Source organism: Mus caroli, chromosome 15 (genome assembly GCF_900094665.2).
Source record: "Mus caroli chromosome 15, CAROLI_EIJ_v1.1, whole genome shotgun sequence".
Lineage (NCBI taxonomy): Eukaryota > Metazoa > Chordata > Mammalia > Rodentia > Muridae > Mus > Mus caroli.
The window spans coordinates 36,191,354-36,197,353 of NC_034584.1; the positions used below are offsets into that span (position 1 = coordinate 36,191,354).

Below are 6,000 nucleotides of genomic sequence, written 5' to 3' on the forward strand. Positions count from 1 at the left end.
ATTAGATAACCTATTAGTGGTTCATCTTCAGATTCTTTCTCTATTGATTACCTGTAGTACTTCATCAAGGGTGGGGTCCTGTGAGATTTCCTTCATCCTCATTTAGCACTATCAGTGCTATGACATCTGGGGACTCAGGAAGTTTGCTCATCAGTTTCTCTTTTCTTTACACTTCATGTCAAAAAAAAAAAACCCTACATAAATGAAACTATAAAGAACTCAAAACTCCATTAAACGTCCATATTTCTGAGTAGCTCCATAGTAGCTGATCTTTGGCTTTTGGTTTCTGCTTAATCCCATCTCTCTCAATAAAAACAAGAAGTTGAAAGGTAATTTCCTGTGAATCAGCAGCTTCCCTATACCAGTGAAGAACAGTAATATCCAGGGATGAATCTGAATGTAAGAATTCTTTTTAATGTAAAGAAATGAAACTGTTAAGTATTTAATATAAAGAAAGAAAACTATCAGTATTTAAGACTCTAAGAGAAGTATGGTAACTTCCAATTTCTTTAAGAACTCATTTCATTTTCTTCTGCAAACAGAAATGGCATTGGAGTCAGAATTTTCTTGCTGATTTGCTATAGCTTTGTGAATTCATTTTTAGATAAGTAAGGGATTTATTTGGGGCAAAGGGTGTAATTATTTGTTTAAATTTAGTGCAGTGTTCTGAAGAACGTAATTCCTAATAGCATCCACAGAATGCGTCCTTGGATCCTTAGGCCTCAGTGCTCATTTGGATAAATAAATATATAAATAAATAAATAGAATTAGGAGCTTTAAAATATATTCTGTACACCAATAATGAAACACTTAAATGGGAAATTAGTATAGAATGTAATTTACTCTTAAAGATTTGTTAAAATAAAGTTATCATTACATTTTAAAAGAAACTTTAATTTCTCTAAGTCTGGATGAATCTTTTCAAATCTGTGAAAAATATTGACCCATTTTTTTAAAAAAAGAATTTTATCCTGGCAACAGTGTACAAAAATCAATCTTCAAAGTCCATACACATTCCAGAGAGAGGAAAGTACTTGCCACTCATGCAAGAGGACCTCAGTTCCAATCCTCAGCACCATGTGTGGAATATTGAGCTTGGTTGTGCATACCTATAATTTCTGGCCTAGGAGATGGAAACAGGATAATGTGTGAGGCATGTAACCACCCACTCTGTCTGAATTGATGATCTCAACAACTAAAGTGCAGAGCAACTGAAGATGGCAACCCATGTCAACTCTGACCTCCACAGGTATGTAGACATATGCATATGTACACACACACACACATACACACACGCACACGTAGGACCAGAAGATTAAATGAAATAAATGGAAAACAAATAGTAGATCAAGGAAGATGTGTGGTCAGTGGGAGGAGAAAGGAGTGGAGGCAGGGGAGGAATGGAGGAAGAGTATGAGAAAATGAAGGAGGAAAGGGACAGCAGCAGTGGCGGCAGCAGTGGCAGCGGTGGCATTACAGGGATGAGGAGAATAACGCAGATGTGACTGTCAAATCTCAGGATCTGGTGATTGTGACCCAGTACACAGTAGCAGCACAGGGCTGACACAGGCACCTGTCTTAGAAATCCTCACTTCACCCTGCTGTGATGGGCTGATTTGATTTAAGGTCACCTGAAACAAGGTGAGCTACAGTAAGAGAGATAGTCCTTCATTCCAGCCTAATTGTCTGTCAAGGCTCCCACAAGTTGGTGGGTGTTCTGCAAATAGATGCTGTGGGAATAAGTGAAAAATGCAAAACAGGCAATTTAATGAAAACACATCCTTTCATTCTAAAAGAGAAATCTAAATTCAGAGCACACTGCTAGAGTCCAACATGTCTGAAATAGTGAAAGCTGTTCATGTTGAAGGTTCAAAGGTGCAAGAAATGATGCCAGGGTGCTGTAATTCAATGCTGTCCACATTCGTTTTCCATGGTGGGAGAGCTTCATCTGTTTTATCACTATCACCACTGTGCAGCTGTGGTGTCCTCCCTCTTAGCATCTCTGCTGCCTTTTTCTAGTAACGAAATCCAGGTAATGAGTCCAGGGTATTCAAGTTAAGCCACAAGTCATGTTTCTTACTCTTCTAAGAGGGGGCTAACCCTTTCCATCTTAATCCCTGTTAAATTTTATAGCCCCTAGCAATTGTCATCTGTATTGTGAGAGAACACGATCCTGTAAATATTTACTTACGGATGTAGAGCAGCCTACCAAGTTTCAGTGGAAACTGTTCATAAAATTATATGAATTTAATGGAATGCTATGGCTCTGTTTTGAAGTCTGGAAACAAAGACTGTATTGACTGTATTTATGAGAAATGAATTATATTTTCTAAGTAGGCTTATAGTTTAAAAAGCTATTATGCATATGGACAAATTCAGTTTTACTCTAATAGGACATGAAATAACCTTGGGTTGATATGCATTACATGCATGTATGAAATGAATTATATATATATATATATATATATATATATATATATATATATATATGCCATTACACACATTACAAGCTTTCCATTCCATGTTGTGTTTATTTCGACTTTCCCTATTTATATCAACCTTCCCTAACTCTCAGAGGCAATGCTGGTATTTTCCGTGGCGAGGAGGTTGAAGCTTGAGTTGTCACTTTGGAGAAAAGGTTTAGAGCCAAATGTGGAGAATACAGTTAAGATTTCAGGAGTGACCTTTAAACCCAGCTTTATGGTAAAGAAGAATAACATCAGAATTGTCTACAGTCTGTCATGGAAGACAATGAGGAGAAGGATTTTACATAAACATAAAGCCATATTTCTCTCCAAAAACAATGAGAATTCTGTATTGAAAAAAGCTTCTTTGGTCAGATAGCACCATTATTTCCCAGCATGCCAAGTGCATGTTGGGTGATTAAGATATTGGGTGAGTACTCAGCTTTTAAAAGCAATGAATTCATGAGACTCTTAGGCAAATGGATGGAACTAGAAAATATCATTCTGAGCGAGGTAACCTAATCACAAAAGAAGACAGATGGTATGCACTCATTGATAAAGTAGATATTAGCCTAAAAGCTCGGAATACCCAAGATACAATTCATGGACCACATGAAGCTCAAGAAGAAGGAAGATCAAAGTGTGGATGCTTCAGTCCTTCTTAGAAGGGGAACAACGTACTCTTGGGAGGAAACACGGAGACAATTTGTGGAACATAGACTGAAGTAAAGGCCATTCAGAGACTGCCCCATCTGGGGATACATCTCATATACAGACACTAAACCCAGACACTATTTAGGATGCTGTATTGGCTAGTTTTGTGTCAAATTGACACAGGCTGGAGTTATCACAGAGAAAGGAGCTTCAGTTGGGGAAATGCCTCCATGAGATCCAGCTTCAAGGCATTTTCTCAATTAGTGATCAAGGGGGAAGGTCCCTTGTGGGTGGGACCATCTCTGGGCTGGTAGTCTTAGTTCTATAAGAGAGCAGGCTGAGCAAGCCAGGAGAAGCAAGCCAGTAAGTAACATCCTTCCGTGGCTTCTGCATCAGCTCCTGCTTCCTGATCTGCTTGAGTTCCAGTCCTGACTTCCTTCAGTGATGAACAGCAATGTAGAAATGTAAGCTAAATAAACCCTTTCCTCCCCAACTTGCTTCTTGGTCATGATGTTTGTGCAGGAATAGAAACCCTGACTAAGACAGATGCCAAGAAGTGCTTGCTGACAGGAGCCTAATATAGCTATCCCCTGAGAGGCTATGTAAGAGCCTGACAAATACAGAGGCAGATGCTCACAGCCAAACATTGGACTGAGCATGGAGGAGTTAGAGAAAGGACTGAAGGAGTTGAAGGGGTTTGCAACCCATATGAAGAACAACAGTATAAACCAACCAGACCCCCCCTCCCCCAGAGCTCCCGGGGACTAAACCACCAACCAAAGAGTACACATGGAGGGACCCATGGCTCCAGGTACATATGTCGCAGAGGGATAGCCTTGTGGGACATCAATGGGAGGAGAGGCCCTTGCTCCTGGAAAGGCTCTATGCCTCAGTGTAGGAGAATGCCAGGGCAGGGAGGCAGAAGTGGGTAGATGGATGAGGGAGTACCCTCCCAGAAGCAGGGAGAGGGATGATTGGATAGGGGATTCCAGAGGGGAAACCTGGAAAGGAGATAACATTAGAAATGTAAAAACGTAAAATACCCAATAAAAAAGATACTGGGTGAGTGAACTTGCTTTTAGAGTAAAGTTAAGAGTCATGATGGTGCAAGTGGAGACTGTAAGCATTGGGAGTTCAGCTGAACACAAGAAGAGCACTTGGGGTTTAGGGGAAATTAAACTAACAGAAACCATCCTGCACAAAGAAAATGGGGAGCAATGAAACAGATGAAACAAGAGCTCAAAGCAAAACAAGTGCCCCCAGATTGTGTAACACTTTGAGGTAAAGTCTCATGATTTTTAGTAACGTCACGATTTTGATTTCTGTAAAATTTCAATATGCCTTTCCATTCACAACGTGCCTTTTCAAGTTGAAATCGCTTCATTATTAAAATGATTAATGTCAATTTGCTTTGCAATTGGCTCTTCAGGTGAATACACTATATTTTTAGAATCCTTCCCTGTTTTGAACTTCAGTGATACACTTTTAGAAATAGCTTTCAACACTTTAACATTTATAGGAAGCCTCTTGAATATTTTTCATATCTACCACACATAATTTTTCTTTCCCAGGAACAGGCTTTTATAAAGCAAGCCCACTCCAAATGTTTGCTGGGTCCCTTTGGACCAGGCTATTTTCCTCTGGGCTTTAACAAATTCCACCCTCTCCAGAGGTGAGCCTGATATGGCTGCCCAATCTTGGAATTCTAACCTCTAAAACTATAAATAAATCTCTTTGACAAATAGTCCACGGTGTTTTTTTTTTGTTCTAACAATTCAACACATAGTTACCAAACAAAGGGTCCTTACAAACTACACACTAATGGTGTATTATCCTCTTACTAATTTCCTGATCTCTCTTTCGTGTGTTGCACTTCCTCTTGTGACACAGACTGAGCTTTCAGTCAGTGAGTGAGTGTGCATTGGCTCGATATACTTGAAAGTTTTCTTATCCTACACCCAACATCCAACACGGCCAAAATTGAATTAACCATTGGGTGTGTATTTGTAATTCTGTTATCTGCGACCTGCCTGGGGTTATCTTTGGAGTCATTCTTTACGTTTTGCTCCTTTATTTTCACTGTGTATATTGACTATTAAGCCAAACCCTAGAAAAGACAGTAGAGACAGAAATGGCCGACATGGGCCATGCCCTACAGTATTTTAAAGATTCTCTTATAACGCAATTTTGTTGTTTTCTTCTTAGAACTGTCCCTAGATTTCATTGTTATCACCCTAATCTAGACTCTTGATGCCTGTCAGAACTGATAGGAATTGTCCCTATTACTGTTTTTGCTCCCAAAGTACATTTCTTGTAAAGTTAACTTGCTAAACATATTTTTAAATTTTACCCCGTGTCATTCTTTCCCCCTGTTTCTAGGCTATCTTTCAAACTAGATTCAAAGCTGTTTATAATTTTGTCTTTGTATGGATTTCTCCTGAATAAGCTTCTACCTTAATCTAATTTTTTAAAAAAAGAAAAACTCAAATAATAAATGAAAAATAGTATTTTTGTGACACCGTGGAACTAATTCAGAGACTCTTACCTTCAATGTAAGTGTACGTCTACTGATATACACCAACAGGAAAAGTTAGTACTTTATTACTGTCTTAGTCAGGGTTTCTATTCCCGCACAAACATCATGACCAAGAAGCAAGTTGGGGAGGAGAGGGTTTATTTGGCTTACACTTCCATGCTGCCGTTCATCACCAAAGGAAGTCAGGACTGGAACTCAGACAGGTCAGGGAGCAGGAGCTGATGCAGAGGCCATGGAGGGATGTTCTTTACTGGCTTGCCTCCCCTGCCTTGCTCAGCCTGTTCTCTTATAGAAACAAGACTACCAGTCCAGAGATGGTCCCACCCACAAGGGGCCTTTTCCTCT

The 6,000-nt window shown here is 39.5% G+C and overlaps 1 protein-coding gene across 4 annotated transcripts in view; it reads left to right on the forward strand.

Annotated features, from left to right (window-relative positions):
- Oxr1 (oxidation resistance 1) overlaps positions 1–6,000 on the forward strand; it is a 407,897-nt gene that overhangs the window by 84,579 nt on the left and 317,318 nt on the right. The window lies entirely within an intron of this gene.